The 21,487-nt window shown below is 36.9% G+C and overlaps 1 long non-coding RNA gene across 1 annotated transcript; it reads right to left on the reverse strand.

Moving 5' to 3' along the window:
* Nucleotides 1-12,063: 12,063 nt before the first annotated feature.
* LOC150055242 (uncharacterized) lies at nt 12,064-19,261 on the reverse strand. The gene is made up of 3 exons (XR_016537633.1): nt 19,235-19,261; nt 17,539-17,590; nt 12,064-12,195 (listed from the first exon to the last, which is right to left on the reverse strand). It is a non-coding gene; the product is annotated as an uncharacterized LOC150055242 (long non-coding RNA).
* Nucleotides 19,262-21,487: the final 2,226 nt, after the last annotated feature.

Raw genomic sequence — 21,487 nt, forward strand, 5'->3', positions numbered from 1 at the left:
ATTAATTTTTTTCAAGTCTTTCCATTTCCTTACAAATGCCAGCCCTATATTTTTAACCCTTACAATAGTCCCCTCCCACTCCCAAGAGTGAGTAGGACTTGGAACTTGTTTCTAAACAATACAATAAAACAAAGGTAACAAGATGTCTTTTGGGGGTTCACTATATATATAAAACTATAACTTCTGTCTTGTTAGATCATCAGCTAACTTTCCTGACACAAGTTGCTGTGTTGCAAACAGACCTTTGGAAAAGCCCAGGTGACAAGGAATAGTTCATAGTCAGCAAACAAAAAACTGAGGCCCACAATCTAATAGCCTACAAAGAATTGAATTCTGTCAATAATCATATGAGGTTAGAATCAGGTGAGGTTTTTTTTTTTTGCCACTCCTGGGGCTTGAACTCAGGGCCTGGACACTGTCCTTGGACACTTTTTGCTCAAAGCTAGTGCTCGGCCTCCTAAGCCACAGCACTCCTTTGGCTTTTTCTGTGTATGTGGTACTGTGGACTTAAACCCAGAGTTTCATGAATACTAAGCAAACATTCTCCCACTTGTCTACACCCCTGGCCTCTCACGTGAGATTTTAAGTGAAATACTAGCTCTGCCAGACAACTTGATGGAAGCATGTAAGAGATAATGAAGGAAAATATTGTGAGATTGTGCCCAGGTCCCTGACCACTAGAAACAGTGCAGTAATAAATATATGCTTTTTTAAACCACAAAGTATTCAGTGACTTGTTCTGCAATAATAAATAACATACTCAGTAACCCAGATTTTAATAAGACCGTATAGTCAAGGTATAGTTTTTTATAGAAAACTATTTTTTATGTTTTCTGGGAGGAATCACATATTTTGCTAAGAAGGTTAATCCTTTGCAAAGTTTGAACCTTTACTGGGAGTTATTAAAAGCTGTTATTTGAATATGAATAATTCACTTATAATATTTATCCAAACCCATAATTTCATACATATAAGCCAGAAAAAAATAGGGACTTGGAAGTGAATGGAAGAAGCTCTTTGCCTACAAAATAAATTATCTTTATTTTAATAATCCATCTGTTCTGATCATTGCTAAATAAAAGGAAAAATGAAGTAGTACTGTAGTTTTATTGTGCTATTTTTAAATTACCACATAGGCTTCATTGCTTATATAACACAACAGAGTTGCCACTCAAATTCTCTGTCTTCATTAGAAGTTTAGCATCATTCTTCATTAATGTAATTAATTCAGATGCAAGTATCAAGCAATCAATTTTTATACTTACTGTATCAATCAAATTAATCCAAATAACAAGTTTCCAATAATGCTCTAAACAACAGAAAAATACATTACTAAAGTCCAGCCTGTTGATGAAAGATGATTCAATACATATGAACAAACCATTCAATTAATCATATTTTCTAGCTATCATCATATCACATCATTATCATCACTCCAGGAAAGATACGATAGTGCCTATTAGAATCACGGACAATCACCCAGATGAGTACTGCAGAGAACTTCATACAATTTATTTCTAAAAATAACTGCATAGGATCCCCACTGAGCTGTAATCACCACAATTCTTTTTCCTTCTTTCTTCCAATGTCATAAAATATCATTATCAAATAAAATAGTGTAAATTCAGATTCACACCTACTGTTGGAAAGGCAGTTCTTGGTGATCCCATTTTTGGAAAATGAATTAATGATTTAAGATGTTAGATGACTGATTTAGAGAAAACTGTTAAAAACCAAGCAGGTCTTTTGACACTTATTCAGGATAACAGTGAGTTACTGAGAAAACAGTATTGCATTAGGATCAGCTGCTATGAGAGAAGCTCCAGAGGGAAATAGCACCACTTTTGCAGAAGAAAAATCTAGATTCCTATGTCCCTGCTTAATTCATCTATATCTCGTGTAAATTTGAGTTGTATTAGCTTTCATTTAAAAGCAATTTATTCCAGAAACGCATAAACACGTTTAATGGCCTTCATTTGAATGTCACTGAAATCACATTTTAACATACAAAGAATTCAAATTTTCATTAAACTATTGTTCATGTCTGGGTTGCAATAGTTTATAACCATTTTGCCCTTCCCAATCCCAGCAGTCATAAATATTCTGTCTCAAATCCTTCTCTTCCCACAAAGAGTTCTCTGATTGTTACATCAGTTGCTAATCTTTACCTTCCTTAAGGGCCTTAACATTTTTTTATCCACCATAAATTTGATGTATCATTTGCTTATTTTTTTGCTTACTTATGCATTTAAGTTAGAAAAACTAACCTATATCAAATCCCTCACATAATATGCTTTCAAGCACAGTTAGTACTACTGTAATATAATACGTTTCTATTAATTTCTATTAATTTTTTTCATCATTAGTTCTATCCAATTTTGACTTTGATTACATATTGTCTTTTAGCACCCTTAGTCGTGTCTTCTCTTATATAGGATTTGGTGGTATTTGAGAGCTAGATCATACTAATAATTTGTATCAACCATACATAGCACAGCACCATACAGTTACAATTAGTCTTCTGATCAGCTAACTGTTTTGACTGCAGTCCACAGTGAAATGATCATTTGAGTAAAAATTTAAAGCTGTGTCATACATAAGAACTCTGCTACTTGAAGTAGGGGGAGAATACAATCAAGAATTCATGTATATCCTACAAAATTAAGAAAAGTGAGGGAAAAGTTAGATTGAGAGGAATGAGGGAGAATATTAAAAGGATGACATTGATCAGAATGCATTGTATTCATAAACTAGTTTGTTAAATGACACTCCTTTGTACACTATTAAAAATAATAAATTATTTTTTGCCAGGCCTGGGTCTTGAACTCAGAGCCTGCCACTTCAGGCTTTTTCTATCAATGTGGTACTGAGGAATTGAACCTGGATCTTCACGCATGCCAGGCAAGCACTCTACCACTAGGCCAAACGACAGGCCTAATAAACAACAAATTGCATTATCTTTTTTTTTTGTTTTTTTTTGTTTTTTATTTGCCAGTCCTGGGCTTGAGCTCAGGGCCTGAGCACTGTCCTTGGACTTTCTCAAGGCTAGAGCTCTACCACTTGAGCCTCAGCACCACTTCTGGCTTTTTTCTATGTATGTGGTACCGAGGAATCGAACCCGGGTCTTCATGCATGCTAGGCAAGCACTTTAACCACTAGGCCAAACTCTCGGCCCAAATTGCATTATCTTGCACAAATTATATAACTCTCTTTTCATACAATATGAATGGTTTACATTAAATAATTAGTAGTTTTATTCTCAAAGCTTACATCAAATTAAAATCAGAACTGATGGAAACAAAATTGTATAATTTGAATTTTCCTAAAATAATTTTGAGAAAATCAGGGCATATACTTTAGAAATGCTTCAAAGTAAAAGAAGGACAGATTGCTATACTTACTTAAATAGAACATAAACCAAAGATTTAAGTATGGATTTGTTACATTTATCATCATTAGTTTGTCTTGGAAATGGTTTCTATCCTCCTTTTAGAATCTGAGCTTCTTGATTTTTCATGAGCCAAGGAGTCTGTAACTCTATCCCCATATTCTGCCAAAGAAATTGGTAGCAAAAAAAGAAAAAAAATAGAAAGAAAGCAAGAAAGAAATTGGTAGCCAAATAGTTTTTTGTCAGTCCTGGGGCTTGAACTCAGGGCCTGAGCACTGTCCTTGGGTTTTTTTCTCAAGGCTAGTGGTCTGCCACTTGAGCCACAGCACCACTTCCAGCTTTTTTCTAAACTCACGGCCCCCAAATGATTTCTTTTTAAGTCAAGCATTGATTTACCACTGCTGAACTATATTCCTCATGTATTCATAGATTTTACCCTTCTCATCTCAGATATCTCCTTTAAAAAAATTTATTGTCAGGGTGATGTACAGAGAGGTTACAGTTACATTCATCAGGTAGTGGGTACATTACTTCTTGAACATTGTTACTCCTTCCCATGTTTTTCCTTCCACTTTCTCTTCCCCCACCACCTCCTTTCCCTTACCTTCCTTTTTCAACTAAACAAATATGTGTATATACAGTATGCCAGATACTACATTCATTTACAGTGACATGAGATAAACCATAGGGGAAAAGAAGAGAAAAGAATTAGGTTCCCATAGTACATTAAGAACAACAATCACAAAGATGAAAGCCAAGCCAAATGATTTTTACCATCAATCAAGATACATTGTATTCATAAACTGCTTTGTTAAATGGCAACTTCTTTATACAACTACTTAAATATAATTTTAAAGAAAAATAAAAGACATTCAAATGATGTAAAAATTGTTCTAGGCACACAGTGGGGAAAGGAAAATTTTTAAAATAAAAATCATTGAAATAAAGTATGAATTTTAATCACTAACAAATAATACACCAAGGGCTAGAAATATGACTCAGTGGCATTTGCCAGCCAAACAGGTGCAAGACTGTGATTTTAACCCCACAGTATTATCAAATAATAATAATTGTTATTATATACTATATATTATAATATTAAATATATTAATATATTAATAGTGGGTCAATATTAATACTGCTTATGTGTTAATATTGACATTAATATGTTAATATTGGTCATTACTATATGTTAATTTGATGTTATTAACTATTGTTACAATTGTAACTTCCTAATATAAAATATGTATAATGAGCAAAATTGGGTTTGAGACACATAAGAACATTATATGTTTGGTAAATTTTTCTATATTTTGGTAAATGAAAAATTTTTATAAAGTGCTAGGAAGAACTCAAGAACCCATAAAAGAGGACTTAGGACTTGGTGGTACTACACAAAATGAAAAGTAAGAGAAAGGTTTAGAGTGGGAAATATAAAGACATTCCCTCTCTTCCTTCCTGAAAAAAAAAAAAGCCTATACAGAAAGCTATAGTTAGATTTGCCCACAACTTTTGCATTTAGGCCATCACTCTTTTTTTGTATGTGTGGTGATATACAGAGGGGTTACAGTTACATAAGTCAAATAATGTGTATATTTATTTTTGTACAATGTCACCCCTTTCCTTGCTTTCTCTAGCCCTTGACCACTAACAGGTGCACTATCTGCTCCTCTGTTTCCCCTCTCCCCACAAATGATATAGTTTCATTTTCTTTCTTTTTTTTTTTTTTGCCATTCCTGGGGCTTAGACTCAGGGCCTGAGCACTGTTCTTGGGCATTGCTCAAGGCTAGCACTCTACCACCTGAGCCTCTGCAACACTTCTGGCTTTTTCTATGTATGTGGTATGAAGGAATTGAACCTGGGGCTTTGTGCATGCTAGGCAAGCACTCTAGCACTAGGCCATGTTCCCAGCCTATCATTTCATTTTCAACCTAGTGTCTAGTAAGTATCACTGCTGCATTTGTTCATACTTTGTCCCATCATTTCCCTGCTCCACCCCAAAACAGAAAACTTCAGAAAAGACAAAAGGTATAGCAATCCACTACAAAGGAAGAAAAACACCCATTGCTTCCATTTTTAGTTCATTTCTATAAATACCATTTATATATATAAATACCATTTCTATAAAGTCCTGCAGTGGCCATTGAGAGTAGAATTACCATACTTGATTTGACAATCACATCCTCCCCACTTCTTTCTGCTGCCCTACCAGGTCCACGAATTCACCAGCCTTGTTCTACATATGGAAGTCGCACCTAACCCCTCCCCCAACACACACCTCCTATGAATGAGCCAAAGCACAGATAGGCTGCTGTTGATCTTAAATGTCCTCCCAAAGGGAGTAAAGGTTAGCCCAGATTTAATGACATCATTTCATGAAAAGAGATGAACACTTGAGAAAGTCACGGGGATCATGGCCTAGAAGCAGACAGCAAGTTCCCAGACCCTTTCTCATCCTTTGTGGCCATGAGGTGAGCCTCACTCCCTCCACCTACACTCCACTTCATAATGTGCTGCTCCACCACAAAAATGTGGTTAACTTGTAAGGAAATCACAGAGATAACTAGTGACCCAGGGCTGAACCTCCAGAAAGGAGCAGTTTCCAACAATGTAAAACAGGATTGTACGAAGAGCCAACCATGTAGGGGAATAAATGAGCTTCTTTTGAGGAATAATAGGAGGGATTAGGTAATAAGTACTTTACAGGCCTCATTTCACTCCCTGTGACCTCCTTTCTGCCTCACCCTTACCCTGGGAATTGCTGATGCATCCATTCCTGTGAGGTTCAGGGAAAAAGGAACTGAAGAGACAAACAGAAAATGCCTGAAACAAGCCATGTACCAGTGGCTCATACCTGTAATTCTAATTACTTGGGAGGCTGAGAACGGGAGGCTATCAGTTTAAGGCCAGTCCACAGAAAAAAAAGTTCAAAAGATCCTTCTTGTAACCCATGGGTGTACATAGTGGCAGATGCCTGTCATTCTAAACTATTACTACCTCTGCCATGGTAACCAGGAAGTGAGGAGCATAGAAAATATCTACATATTTTCTATAAACCTATATTAGCCATTTGTATTTTCATACTTGTATTCATTTGGATGGTTATACTTGTATTTCCTTAACTTGCCTTTCTGCTTCTGTATATCTGCTTGCTAAAATCCTGAGAAATGCAACTGCTGTCCTTGTGGCTAATCTACAACCACCCATTTGTCCTTGGTTCCCAGACTGCGCTACACTCTAGCAGGGAGTATACACATTCCAAGCCGGGAGCTAGAGATAGTAGCCATCTGCTACCTACAAGGTCGGACTTGTAAGGGCCAGCAAACTAGGGCAGATGTCAACCAATCACAAGTCTGTTACCATGGAGATCCCCCTAGACTCATATCTGGCATAACACCATCCTCCTAAAATGACAGCCAGCTAGACTGACCAGTAATTAGCCACGACCCCTTTCCTGCTTTGTATTGCACCAATCATTTAATAGAATTATAGTATAAATTTCCCGCGTGGCGTATTGATTTGTTAATATTACTTGCTGGGGCCTTCCCCCTACCAAAAAAATGTATAAAAGGGACTGTAATCTTGTGCTCGGGGCCTCTGGTCTGCACTCGACTATCAGTGCGCAGAGACCCGTGCTCGAGCTCGTCAATAAACGACTCATTGCCATTTGGACTGATCTTTGGTCTCTGGCTATCAGGGGGGCTTCAAGTTTCTGGGCACAATAGAAGCTGAGATGGGAAGGATTGGAGTTTCAGGCCAGCAGCAGCCATGAAGTCCACAGGACTCCAGCTAACAGAGGGAAGCTGGGTGCAGGAGTGCACACCGGTCATCCCAGCAATAACAGGAAATATAAACTCGGTGAGTTGTGCTTCAGGCATGTACCTGGGCAGGAAGTGAGACTCTATTTCAAAAATAACCAACACACAAAAGGCTTGAAGGTAACGGCTTAGTGGTAAAGGGCCTGCCTAACAAGGGTGTGGCCCTAAGTTCAAATCTGAGTACCACCAAAAATAAATCCTTAAAAGGAGACAGAGAGAGAGAGAGAGAGAGAGAGAGAGAGAGAGAGAGAGAGAGAGAGAGAGAGAGAGAGAGAGAGAGAGAGAGAGAGGTGCCTGGCACAGCTGTTATGTGAGACAGTGTATAGGAGATAGATCTTCCTCGAACTATAAGAAGTACAAAGGTAGACAAGTTCAAAAACTATTCAAAGAACAAGTAACCCAATTTGTGGGAACTGCAAAGAATCTGTAAAAGAAAAGTAGTAGATAAAACTAAGGAGACAGATTGAGGTCATACACTGGTGGCTCCAAATGGCAGTCTGAGGATTCTATCAGTGTTGAGCCTCAAGTAAGAGAGTGACATAATGAAATCTGCCTTCCTCTATGCCAACAGTGAGAGGAATGAGGCAAGAAGACTGAAGTTTAAGGTGACTAATTTGCATTCACAAATGATTTCGAGGGAGGACAAAGGTGAGGCCCATGAATGGACGGATAAAGGGTGAACAACTTCAGTCAGTATATAAAAAAATGAATTATGTAATAAGCATAGTGGTGGAAAGGAGGAAATAGGGGCAGAACAAAGAAAGGGGTGACATTGATCAAGAAGCATTATACTCATAACCTGCCTTAGAGAATTGTAACCCTTTTGTACAACTACTCCATAATAATAAATCTTTTAAAAGAAATGAATTTGAGGCCCGGAAGTTTGGCCTAGTGGTAGAGTGCTTGCCTAGCTTGCACAAAGACCTGGGTTTGATTCCTCAGTACCACATACATAGAAAAAGCTGGAAATGGCACTATGGCTTAAGTGGTAGAGCTCTAGCCTTGAGAAAGCACAAGGACAGTACTCAGGCACTGAATTCAACCCCCAGGACTGGCAAAAAAAATGAATTTGAGATAGATCTGGGATATAAGTGAAGATACCCAAATGAGTGAAACTCAGTAAGTTAGAGTCAGAAGTCAGACATGGTGGTTCATGCTTGTGATCCTTAGGTACTTAGGGTGGGGGCAACATGGGGAAGACCATGGTTCAAGTTCAGCATATGCAAAAAACTTCACAAAATCTTGTCTCAGTCAATTGCTGGGTGCAGTGGTTCATTTCTATCATGTCAGCCACATGGGAAACATAAATAAAGGATTGCAGTCCAGTCTAACCCAGAGAGATCGGGAAAAGAAACCAAGACCTTATCTCAAAAATAACCAGAGCGCCCTCCTGAAGAAAAACTGGAGGTGTGGCTAAAGAAAGCAAGCACCTGTTTAGCAAGTATTAACTCCTGAGTTCAAACCTCAATAATACCAACAAGAAAAGTTAGAGATATAAATCAGTATTTGAGAAATAAAAATAGGAAAACAAGCAGCTGTTTGCAGAGTCCTATATCCTGTCACTGCATTCTTCTAGTTCGACAGGTCCAAAAACAGACTTATTTTGTCAGGGCATTCAGAGGTAGCTGAGTTTGGGACAACTAATACATGTTAATGCCACAGATTATGACAACTAATACATGTTAATGCCACAGATTCATGTAACACCATTTAAAATGAGACACAACTGTCAATTTCAACTATAGAGTTCCTATTTTTAGAGTTCACATTTGTAATGCCTGTACAAAATCTATGTTGGAAGCTAGAATATAATCTTATACTCGTGTTTATTGATCACAGAATCAGAGCCTGGAGACAGGCAAACAGAAAGAGTTAGTTAAGAGGTAGTAGTAAGCCGGGCACGATGGCTCACACCTGTATTCCTAGCTACTCAGGAGGCTGAGGTCTGAGGATCAAGGTTCAAATCCAGCAAAGGCACAAAGGACCCTGAGACTCTTATCTCCAGTTTGCCTCTAGAAAACAGGAAGTGGGGCTTGGCTCAAGGGTAGGGCAAGTAGCCTTGAGCTGAAGAATTCAGGGACAATGCCCAGGCCCAGGGGTAGCCTTGAGCTGAAAAGCTCAGGGACAGCGCCCGGGCAGAGTTCATGTCCCATAAAAAAAAAAAAAGAGGCAATAGTGTTTCTGTCTGGCAATCAATCAATCAATCCATCCACTATCTTCCCAAGCAGATGTAATGACATGATATAAATTTCTTTCACTTTAACTCCCTTTCTTCTAGACTCCTTATAGACACAGCATTCCTTTCTACTCAGATCACTGTCTATTTCTTTTGGAACTGGGATGTGGTTAAAGTGTATTGTATTAATTTATAGAATATTGAGGCTTGGTGGAAGTTGGAATGCCAACAGCTTCATCTTTAAAGTATCCAGATTCACCCAGAACTTTTCCAGGTTTTGTGGGGAGAAACTCCCCATTACAGAATATCAACCAAACTCAGGCAAACACACAGGTCAAAGTTCTGTAATCAATTTCTTTGCACCCCCATGCTTACCCATTTTGGCATATGGTTTAATATAGTATGAGAGACTGAAGTGAGAAGCTCTTAAAAATGCATTCTATTGCTGATACATTACTGCTCATTTTTTATCATTTAGTATTTGTTTTAATAAAAGTATTCTAAATAACGGGGATATGAAGGGGAGTTCTTTGTGGAATTTTCAGTCTATAAATGCAGGAAATACAAACCCTCATCAAAGTTAATTTCTGTGACTTTGTCTTGATATTTGATATTATATCCTAGTCTCTTATGTTAGGACTCAAGAGGTAAACAAGAAAAATTTAAAAAAATGTTATCTCTTTCCTGTTACCCCAGATAGGTCGGAGATTCCTGAGAAGAATGTGCTTAGTCATGATAGCAGATTTTTTTTGTTTTTGTTAATTTCTTTGCAATATTGAGGTTTTGAATTCAAGAAGTGGTACTTGCTAGGCGCGTATTCTATCACTTGAGACACATACACATCTAGCCCTTTGGCTTTTGTTTGCTTATTTGTATAAGTCTCAAAATTTTACCGGCCTCAGCCATGATATTACTGTCTTCTCCTCCCTAGCAGCTTGGATTACAGGTATGTACCACTATGCTCAAGTATAACAAGTTCTGACTACATAGAATATCTGTTTAAAAAGTATATTAAATAGTAAATCTATATACTCAAGAGAAAAGAGCTAAGAACAGAATGATTTTTCTTCAATTCCTAAACCTAGAGGACAAAAGGAAGAGATGGTGAATAAGAAAAGCAGTTCTTTTTGCTCAGTCAGTGCTCTACCACTTGAGCCATGCCTCCAGTCCAGGGAAAGAAATTCTGATGTTCTGACAAAGAAAGTAGGAAGAATAGAAAGAAGGAGCTATAATAGACATGAATAGCACACTGAATTGAGTGATCAGAGGTGCCAATCATCTCCAAGGGAATAATTTCAGCCAAAGGCTAAGAATGTGTAGTAGAAAAGAGGCGATAATAAGTGTCTTGCAAGAGCAAGAAGCTTTGCTTCTCCTCAAATAACCTTTATCAAGGAGGAAAAGAGTACCTCTATTCAAGAAGCCTGTTTCTTCCACATTGTAGGATGACTAATTTCCCAGTATTTTCCAATTTGAGCAATTGTTTTACTGGAGATGATTTTTTTCTTTTCTTTTTAATTCCAGGATCAAATTCACCCCATGTGGAGCCAAGGACCTGCATGTGTTGTTGTTGTTGTTGTTGTTTTTTTAAAGTAACCCACTTTAATGTTTAGCCATGATTAAAATCCAATGTTTTGAAGAGAACATGATTTACAATGATTCAGTTTTTAAAAAAGAGAAATGAAGCATCAAATAGCTATGATAATATATGCTTCTCTTAGCAAAGTTTTGAAAAGATGCAAAATGATTAATTATTTCTTTCAAATTCTGTGGACAAATTCAAGACTTTAGATGAACCTTAAAAATAAAATGTAGAGTAGTAATTAGCTTGCTAGAAAAATCATAATGTACGTTCACATTTTTCATGAAATGCTGCTTCTGATTACACAACAGGCCTAGAAATAAAGTATAATTTTAATTTATACCAAGGAAAAATGTTCTCTTGAGTGTGTAAAGTTTTCAAGATTCAAATATTCAGTCAGCTTTTCAAAAGCCTTTTCATGGTAAAAATATAATTCATGTCAGTGTAAAATTAAATTGTCTTTTTCCATAAGCACATTATTATTAAAAGCACCCTCTTCTATCCGCAGGTAACTTTCTAAAAAATCTATGTCAACTCCAGAAAATGTTTACATATTTTAAAATGTATTCACTATATTTATTCTTCTATCCTTCATTACAGTGATGTTTCCCATTTGGAATTCTGTATTCAACATTTAGGCAACATGCAGTATTACACAAAGAGAAGCTGTTTTCATAGAAACAAAAAGCCAAAGTGAGACACCATACTCAATTCCCTTACTTTCAAGTATACAAGTGTATATGTATGTAATATAATCCATAATGTATCGTGTCATACCTATGTGTAATAAAAGGTAATACTCTTACACGCATGAAAAAAATGTATTCACTATAACATTACTGATTAACTTTGACCAGGCATGGCATCCAAAATGAGCACACTACTAGAAATTGTTATTACATTTGCCTATTGTTAGTTTTAAGTTTTAGTGACCTGATAGGAAAACATTTAGAGATTAATAAACATAATTATTATGAGTCTTGGCTCCCAATTTGAGAAAAAAGTACAACTTTATTTTCCAACATAGTAAGTCTGTTTCTATTTTAAAGCCTAGTGCTGCATAACATGGGCTGGCTCAGTTCTTGAATAACTTGGACAGCCAATGGGTTTAAACTTTACCAGGAGATTGTTCCAAAAGACAAAGCATAGGATCCTCAGTGAGAGATTCACTAAAATCAATTTTTTCATTGCTTTCTTGCTGTCTCTCTTCTTCCCAACTCCTAGCAAAGGGCACCTACAAAAATCCCAGAACAAACACATTATACTTAATAGTGAAAGAATGTTGTTTGCTTAGATGAAGAGTAAGGCAAAGACATCCACTCAACATTGTACTAGATGATCTAGACAGGTATAGTAGGTAAGAAAATGAAAGTGACCAAGTATGGTACAGTGGGTCATTCCCATAATCCTGGCTACTTGAAAGGCTGATATGGAGAGGAGCCAGCCCTGGAAAAATGGTCATGAGACTTCCCACATTTCTATAGAAAAACAACTGGACAGGATAGCACACATCTATGGTGCTAAGTGTAAGGAAGAAAGATTGTGATCCATACCTGTGTGGGCAAGAAGTGTCACTCTATCTCAGAAATAACCAAAGTAAATGAGCTGGTAACATGGCTCAATGGGTAGAGTACCTGCCAAGAAGCATGAAGTCCTGAACTCAAACCCAAGAAACACCACGGGTAGAATGATCTAGATCTAGGTGTATTAAACACACCTGTAGTCTCAGCACTCAGAAAGATAAGACAGGATCCATGAAAACTTCTAGAGTTAATCATAAGGTTGTACCACACAATATAGCTTTTCTATACATGACAATTAACTTGCAAAAAATTTAAAAAAAAATAGCAATCCTAACTGGGTGCAGTGGTTCATGCCTGCAATCTTAGCTACTCAGGAGGCTGAGATCTGAGGATCAAGGTTCAAAGCCAGCTCAGGCACTACAAAGCCCAGACACTCTTATGTCCAATTAATCACTCGAAAATGGGAAGTGGGGCTGAGGCTCAAGGGTAGGGTGGTGGCCTTGAGCTAAAGAGCTGAGGGACAACACCCAGGCTCTAGGATAGGGCAGTAGCTTTGAGCTGAATTGCTCAGGGACAGTGCCTAGGCACAGAGTTCAAGTCCCATGAACCCAACCAACCCCCCAAAAGCAATCCTATATCCTATGTATAGTACCCTCAACAAAATATATGCATAGGCATAAACTTGGCCAAAGATGTCTAAGACCTCCATAATGAAAATTGTAAGGCACTGACAGGAAAAATTGCAGAAAACATTACAAGATGTTTATAGACTGGCAGAATTTTTCTTTACTACTGCCAACCAAATTCCAAGATACTCTTTCAGAATTTTTTTAATCTTAAAATTCATGTGGAAACACACACACACACACACACACACACACACACCCTGAAAAGCCAAGTAATAATGAGTTGAATGAGCAATTCTGAAGGTACTGCAATAGCAGACATCATATTATATCACAATAACAAAACTGGCATGGTATCACTACAAAAAATATAACATACACACTAATGGAATAGAACAGACAATCTAAAAATAAGCACAGAGAGCTATTGCCATCTGATTCTTATATAAGAAAGGTGCCAAAAACATATTGGGATAAAGCAGCCTCTTTAACAAGAGATATAAGGAAAACTGGATATCAACATAAAAGACTAAAACTATATCCCTATCATCATGTAGAAAAATAAACTCAAAAAATGGATCAAAAGCCTTACTCAAAGATCAGAAACCTTAAAATTGCCAGAGAAAAACGTAAGGAAAATGCTTCACGATCTAGGTATAGACAAGACTTTCTGAATGAATCAATATCTCAGGAAGTAAAAACAATAATAAATGGGATTGCAGTAAGTTGGAAATATCCTATAAAGCAAAAGAAGCAATCAATAGAGGGAAACACTATTCATCATAGCCAAATAATGGGAATTAGGATAGGTACCCATCAATGGATGACTGGAAAGATAATGTGGGACACATCGAAAATGGTGCAAAAGCCAGAAAGAAGAATAAAATTAGGGCATTTGCTGGAAAAATTAATGAAATTGGAAAGTACCATACTAAGCAAAATAAGCCAGACTGAGAAAGCTAAACATCACATGTTCTTTCCTCATATACAGAATCTATACCTTAAAAAATAATGAATGAGTATAAAATGGAACTGTTTGAGGGTGAAAACCAGTAGAATGCGGGAAAGAAGAAAGCAAGTAAAGGCCGGTGAATATAATCCATATCCTTCATATGTGTATATAAAAATAACATAATGAAACCCATTAAATCTTGTCTTAAAAGGGAGCAGAGGATGTAATTTGAACAGAGAAGATTATTTGTATTTATAGGAATATTACAATGAAATGCCTTGTACAAGTAACATATGCTAAAATGATCTTCATTTAGCATCAAAAACAATGAAATAATTGGGCATAAATATTATTTTGAAGTTCTGAAAACCACAGTCTATTTGTTTAAATAAATGAAGGAAGATCATGTTGTAGTTCAGAAAATTTATGATTAAGATGGCAATACTCTCCAATTAGTCTATAAATAATACAATCCCTATCAAAACCATAGCTAATTCTTTACAGAATTAGACAGGCCAGTCTTAAAATTCAATGGAGGAAGTGTTGCTGTGGCTCAAGTGTTATTGTAATAGCTTGAGCTAAAGAGCTCAGAGACAGCACAGAGGCCCAGAGTTTAAGCCCCACAACTGACCAAACAGAAAAAAAAAATATGGAAATACAAGGAATCTGGAGTAGGCAAAACTATCTCAAAAAAAAAAAAAAAAAAAGGAAACAGGACTTGGAGCGTAGCCTAGTGGTAGAGTGTTGTCTTGCATGCACAAAGCCCTGGGCTCGATTCTTTGGTACCACACTCTCAGGAAAAGCTAGAAGTGGTGCTGTGGCTAAAGTGGCAGAGTGCTAGCCTTGAGCAAACAGTGTCCAAGGACAATGCTCAGGCCCTGACTTCAAGACCCAGAACTAGCACCACAAAAAAAAAACTAAAACAACAACAAAAAAACTGGAACAAAGTTGAAGACAGAACTGCAATAAGATAATATGTTATCGGCATGAGGACAAAAATTGTACATCAATGAAATGGAACTGAGTGAACAAATAAACTCTCACTTTTATGGTCAATTTTTGTATGTGTGTGTGTGCTCTTACTGGGGGCTTTAATTTGGGGCTACACACTCTCACTCAGCTTTTTAACTCCTAGTTGGTACTCTACCACTTGAGCCATGACTCCAGTTCCAGCTTTTTGCTGGTTAATTGGTAACAGGCCTCTCAAGATTTTGTCTGCTTGGACTGGCTCCAAAATGCATTACTCAGATCTCAGCCTCCTGAGAAGTGAGGGTAATAGGTGTGAACCAACAACATCTGACTTATGATCAATTTATTTTAACAAGCATATCATGACAATTCAATGGGGAGAGGAGTCTTCCAACAAATGTTGTTAGGAGAGCAAGATAGTGTCATGAGAAATAATGAACTCATATATATATGAAAACTAATTTTAGAAGTCAGGAGTTTCTAGCATGCATGAAGACCCAGGTTTGATTCCTCAGTAAAACATACCCAGAAAAAGCCGGAAGTGGTGCTGTGGCTCAAGTGGTAGAGTGCTAGCTTTAAGTAAGCCAAAGGACAGTGTTCTGTCCCTGAGTTCAAGCCTGAGGACTGACAAAATAAATAATTCCATAGCAGAAGAATCATAATTGAATCATAATTCTAGAGCACTTGCCTAGGAAGCATGAAGACCTGAGTTCAAACACTAGTACTATTATAAATAAAGTAAGAAATGGTCTTCCCTTTAAAAAAATTTTTTTCAAATGGCCAGAGAATTCAAACTATAAAATTATTTGAAGAACTTTAATAATAAACATTGATCATGGGCTATGAAAACTCTTTTTTTAAAAAAATACTTAACCGACAAAAACAAAAGAAAAAATTAATTGCATTTCTTCAAAATACAAAAGTTTTGCTTCAAAGGACATCAACATGAAATTAAAAGCATAATCCACAAAATAAGAAGTGTTTTGCAAATCACATACCTAGTGAGATGGGAGACATTTGGACAGTTCCTTACAAAAGTATACACACTCTTAACTGTATAATACACCAATTGCACTCATTTATATAAATGAGCTGGAAACTCTTCACTCTGTTGTTTATAGCCACTCATTCATAATTGCCAACATTTAGAAGCAACCAAGATGTCCTTTGATAGATGAGTGAATAAGCTGTGGTATATCTATGCAATGTAATTTTTCAGCAATAAAAATAAGTAAGCTATCAAAATGTGAAAAGGTGGGGACTTATGTATTTTTTTGGGCAAGGAACCATAATTTGAAAAAGAAAGAAGCTAATTTGAAAAGTTTACACACCATATGGTTCTAAGCATATAACATTCAGGAAAAGGAAGCTTTCTCAGTCTGGCTTATTTTGCTTAGTATGGTACTTTCCAATTTCATTAATTTTCCAGCAAATGCCCTAATTTTATTCTTCTTTCTGGCTTTTGCACCATTTTCTATGTGTCCACAGGCATTTCTCTTATAAAAGATAACAAGTGGCCAATAACTACATTAAAGCTGTTCAACAAACCAAGTATGATGGTGAACTTCTATAATATCAGCACATTAGTGGCTAAGGCAGAGTTTGAGGCCACAGTCCATGTCTCAAATATTTCTTAAAAAGATGGTTAATATCATCAGCTATAAGCATAATGCAAATCAAAATTACATTTAAAATCCACTAAAAAGCCAGGCACAGCAGTTGGCTCTTTAACCTTAGGGACAACATCCAGGCACTGAGTTCAAGCCTCAGAATGGGCAGGCCTTTTTTTTTATCTTCAAATCCCTAGGATGGCTATAACAAAAAAGATACATAGTAATTGCTGGTGATAATGTACCCTTTTCTACTGATGCTTATAGGAATATAAAATGGTAGAGTCATTTGGAAAACAGTCTGTCACTTCTGCAAAGGTTTAACATAAGAGTTATCACGTGGCACACCATTCTCACTTCAGAAATTGGAAAAATGTAAATAAGAATCTGTATGTAAGTGCTCTCAGCAGCATTATTAATGATAGTCAAAGAAATAAAACCAACCCAATGTCTATCAGTTGATGAAATGGATGAGTAATAGCATGTATACAATGGACTACTATCAAGCAAAGAAAATAAATGATGTATTAATAAGTTCTGCAAGGTGAGACTTACACATTTTATGACAAGTACAAAAAGCCACTCTGTAAAGACCATGTATGGTTCCATTCATACGGAATGTCCGGAACAGGCAAATCCATAGAGACAGAAAGTATGTAGAGGTTATATGAAATGGGAGATGTGGGATAGAAATAAGGAATGACAGCCAATGCACACAGGTTTCTTCTCAGGATAATACAAATGCTCTAACTTGATTATGGTAATAGAACCATAATTCCATCATTCTGTGACTATTCTCAGAAGCATTAAATTACACAGTTTAGCCTGGTAAATTGTGAATGGTATATTAATAGTGTTAGAAAAAGTGAAAGATTGAGGGCTAAGTTCATTACTCACAGGGTTGCATGCTGTCATATACAAGGCACTAGGTTTGGTTCAAGCCACAGCACTGGAAAAAAAAGGTTGATTGAGGATATTTTGAAAACAGGAATCAAAGCTTGAAGAGTTAAGGTAAGTAATTGGCTTTTTATGTATGCGTGTGTCAGTCCTGGAACAGGACCTTGAGGCCCATAAAATTCCCAAAATTGTCAATACATTTTTATTTTCCCCTTGCACAAGTCGCACATGCTAAAAACATATTTTATCACTGAACTATACTGCAACTCCCAGTCGCACATATTTTTTTTTATTTTTTATTGTAATTAGTAAAAGGGTTACATGATATTTGCCAGATAGAAGGTGCATTAATTCACATACATTGATACCCTTTCACATGTCTTGGTACCCATTTCCCTCCCCCTCAATCGCACATATTTTTGTTTATTTTTTTTTTGTTTGTTTTTTAACCAGTCCTGGGCTTGAGCTCAGGGCCTGAGCACTGTCCTTGGACTTTCTCAAGGCTAGAGCTCTACCACTTGAGCCTCAGCACCACTTCCGACTTTTTTCTATGTATGTGGTACCGAGGAATGGAACCCGGGTCTTCGTGCATGCTAGGCAAGCACTTTAACCACTAGGCCAAACTCCTGGCCCCTCGCACATGTTTTTAATTCTACAATTTATCAACATGTTGAAGGCACCGTGTGTAAGTGTGTGTGTGTGTGTGTGTGTGTGTGTGTGTGTGTGTGTGTGTGTGTGTGTGTGCTAGGCTTGAGGTCAATCCTCAAGCTCCCATTTACTCTTTCTTATGGCTGGTACCTTGAACCATGTCTAGTTTCATTTTTTTCTTTTCAGGATAATTGCAGGAAACTGTTTCAAAATTTGGTCTGCCCAGACTGATTTGGAGCTGATACTCCCAAACCTCAGCCTCCTCAGCAACTAACATAGGTCTAAGCCATTGTCACTTGTTTTTTTCAGTAATATTTTTTCCTTAATACATAAACAATCAGCTGGTCACCAGCTGTTCATGCCTGTAATCCTAGCTACCCAGGAAGCTGAGATCCAGAGGATGGTTCAAGGACACCTGTGGCAAAGAAAAAAAGGCTCCAATTAGCTATCTCCAAATGACCAGCAAACCCCCATTCTGTTGGCATGGCTAGTGTGGTAGAACACCAAGCAAGCAAGCTAAGCTGAACAAGCACTGGTCCTTGAGTTAAAACCCCAATACCACAAAAACAAAACAAAACAAAAAATAATTCATCAGTATTACTTGCTGATAAAGCTGTACTACCACAGCTTCAGATTCTTCTCATTAGCACACATTGTAGCCATCAGCAGTAACTAACCTGAATACTGTTTTACTCAACGTATTATCTCCATTCACTATTTCATGAAACTCTTAGCATTTTTCAATTTATAATGGGTCACCATCTTGAAGGGCATAGATCCTGCCCATCCAAGCTGACTTAATAGTGATAGTCTCAGTAAATGAAGTTCTTCTAGAACCACCTAGTAATAACTAGGCTATGTTTTGTGAGGAAAAAGAATAATTCTTGCCTGATCACCACAATTGCTTAAATGGAATCACTTAATGTCTAAATCCACCATTATTTAGGGGCTAAGATTGTACTTCAGTGGTAGAGCACTTGCCTGGCACATGCAAGGCTATGGGTTCAGTCTCCAAGACAGCAAAAATAGTAATTAGCATTCAACTTACCATTAGAGCAGTTACACAAGCTTAATTTAAAAATCCACTGCAAGGCTGGTAGAGGACTCGGCTGTACAGGACTTGTCTAGCATGTATAAGCCTTGGGTTCAATCCCTGGTACAACAGGCCAACTGCCTTACTGGCTCCAGGTTTGTCAGAGGGGGAAGAAATGTCATAAAGGTCAGCAAACCATGACACTTTATGCTGTTTTGTTTATTCTTTCTGTTTCTGTAATTGCACATTGCAGATATTTGGTGAAGGAGTGATTTGGTGACTTTGGTTTGGCCAGAATTGTTACCGTCCTAGAGAATCTTCATTTGAATATTTTGAGTTTTTTACCACCTAAATAGAGTATTTTGGTCTACTATAAAGTGGGAGAGTTGAACAAGATCATCTCAAAGTTACCTTTCCGTTCTAAAATCAATAGCATGACTTTTTAAAATGTGAAAAGAAATCTCTAAAATAACCTTTGAGCTCATTCAAGCATATTTATGACTAAAAACAAATTGATTTTTTGAAATTAGTTTCTTTTGCCCTTTAAATATTTTTCTTGTCCCATTTTAAAAGTTATTTAGGTATATTTTAATATATTATGGCACATTAGTCTCAATATCTAAGTATGTTATTGAGAAAAAAAAGATATTTTTGTTTATTTCAGAAAAGATATTCCTAGTTAAAAATATTAGATTTTAGAAGAAACTTTCTTGGGAGAGGGCAGATTAGTATTTACTATCAAAATAACTCATTTTAAAGTAATAATTTAGGTATTTTAAAATACAAAATGCTTCTTTTCTTCAGTGAAAGTAACTCTTCAGTGTTCATTTCACTTATGACAAAAGATCAGCTGAATCTTCTAATGCAAATAAGCCTGTTGTCAACGTTTTTCATTCTCACTGAAGCTCATTCAACTGTTCACTGCTGAGTAGAAATCTCATAAATTTTACAGAAAATGAATACATAATTCAGATTAATTATTGGTTTCAAAATAGAAATCAAGGCATATGGTTTAAATTAATGGGCTCTTCTCACTCCCTCCAGCCCTCATTGTCTTCTCTCTGCAACTGATTTTTTTCTTCTTTTTCTTTACATAGACATTTATTAAGTATATTCCCACACATGAACTTACATACTTGAGACACCCAGGATATCCCAGGATTGTCATCAAAAGAACTGACTCCAAGAGAAAAGAGGATTTCAAAAATAAGGCAAACGTTCAAACACCGAAAAAGAAAGCCCATATGAATGCTGCTCAAAAACTCCTGTGTTCTTTCACATCTGCTGTTCCTATACATCCAAGGCAACCCTCACCTCTTTCTGTAAAATCCCCCAGGGGTGGAGGGAACGTCTTCACTCAGTCCTCTCAGGCTTCATTGATCCAATTCTTATCACAAAATAAAAAAAAAAGCAGGATAAAGGAAAGGCTGGAAATACATTCATATATTTATTTTTGTTTAATTATCTTTCCAAGTACATTATGGAGTATGCGAAGAGCAGAGTTTGCTTTTAAAATCCCATAGCCAAAAAAAAAAAATCCCATAGCCACATGGGATATATTAAATATTTGTTGGGCCCCTATGCCTTAGCATGATTATTCATATCCTATAGATACAAAAGTCAAAATGCTACAATTTCTGCTGTAAGGATATTGCCATTCCAGTGTAGACCGATGGGCTATAATACAAAAAGATACATGATAGTTATAATATTAGCCTGTGTAAAAGTGATACACAGAAAATTCTAGAGAAACTTGGTAGAGTTTTCTTTAGTGTCTGAACCATACTTGTAGTTAATGGCACAAGTTTTGTTCCTGTTACAGAAACTCTAGAAAATTTGGTCCTAAACTCTGTGTGTGTGTGTGTGTGTGTGTGTGTGTGTGTGTGTGTGTGTGTGTGTGTGTGTGTGTGTGTGTGTGTGTGTGTGTGTGCGCCAGTCCTGGAGCTTGAGCTAGAGTTTGTCCCTAAGCTTTTATTATTATTTATTTTTGCTCAAGGTTAACACTCTTCTACTTGAGCCTCCACTCCACTTCTAGCTTTTTGGCAATTAATTGCAGATCAGAGTCTTACGAACTTTCTGTTCAGCCTGGCTTAGAACTGCGATCCTCAAGCAGTATGGCAGCTCCTCAAAAGACTAAACACAGAGCTCCGCTATGACCCAGCAATTCCGCTACTTGGCATTTATCCAATTATCCAGAAACAAGGACAGACTAAACCCACTAACACAAATGCGGGTGTCCCTCTCGGACGCCCACGTGGCGGGGGTAAG

This window comes from Megascapheus bottae, chromosome 14, assembly GCF_031878675.1.
Source record: "Megascapheus bottae isolate mThoBot1 chromosome 14, mThoBot2.hap1, whole genome shotgun sequence".
Lineage (NCBI taxonomy): Eukaryota > Metazoa > Chordata > Mammalia > Rodentia > Geomyidae > Megascapheus > Megascapheus bottae.